Genomic DNA, 1,055 nt, shown 5'->3' with positions numbered 1-1,055 from the left:
GCGTTTGGCTGCTTCTGAAGACTATCCCGATGTGTCGTCCGCACATTCTTATGATCTCCTCCGCCCATCCCTTGTTGGATGGCGATGATACTATTGCTGTTGGTTTCCTTTGGCTGCCGTGCTTTTTATCATGCTTTCTGGGGTTCCGATCCATGAAGCCAATTTAGCAGTTTCTAAGAAACAGAGTATTAGTTTCTGCGGAGCCCGGGTGTTAGATAGTTTGTTTTCCCCTTTCCCAGTTGCGCAATCGCATTTGCGCCATGGTGAAGGCATGTTACGACGCCTTCCTTGGCTGTGTTCGGGTGGCGTGATTGGAAGTTCAGGTAGGGACGATTGCTGCTTGTTTCAGGCACGCCGATGTGCTCAACCTGCTGTTGGATCTCTCGACTTGTCCGTCTAGGAACGACAGGCCGTTGTTGTTTTCACGTTCCATAGTGATCTGGAGGAATGGTGACAGGCTGTTGGTGTTTCCGAGGAGTGCTGTTACCCCTGTGTGGTGTCGCCAGAGGGCGGAGACGTTGTCGACATGTCGCAGCCTTGCTTAGTGTTTCAGTGGCGCACAGGGGTCGCCCGGAGGCTCGACGCATTGTGTCCACCTGGCTCAGAACAAACGATGCCTGGCATTCTTATTCCAACACGCAGTGAATTCTGCCTTGTAATGGGCTCGGGGATCTTGACTCCTGGTGCGTGCGTGTCGCAGAGTTATCGCGGTTGGCCTGTGGACTGGACGGGATGTGCGCAGAACGGTCAGATAAGGTCGAACAATACATGTTTTCTGCCAGTGCGCTCTTTGCCTTCGTCGTCTGGTTGTACTCTGCGTGTAGTGCTTTTCGACTTGCTTACGCGCTTAAAATGAGTGGTACATTTGAAGGTTACTGGTACAGTTTTTAACAGATTGCGTTTGTTTAACAGAGCACGCTGTGCAATGTTTTGAGAATGTCTTTGTAGATTTTCTAAGTCGTTGGTATGCAGGTTGTTCAATCGGGTGTTACTGCCTTGCACCGCTACATTCCACTGCATTCGCGCAGGAAATAAAAATAAGCAATTCATGAAGG

The sequence above is a fragment of the Pollicipes pollicipes genome, unplaced genomic scaffold, assembly GCF_011947565.3.
Source record: "Pollicipes pollicipes isolate AB1234 unplaced genomic scaffold, Ppol_2.1 Scaffold_1600;HRSCAF=1878_pilon_pilon_pilon, whole genome shotgun sequence".
Classification (NCBI taxonomy): domain Eukaryota; kingdom Metazoa; phylum Arthropoda; class Thecostraca; order Pollicipedomorpha; family Pollicipedidae; genus Pollicipes; species Pollicipes pollicipes.
This window is presented reverse-complemented; position numbering follows the sequence as displayed.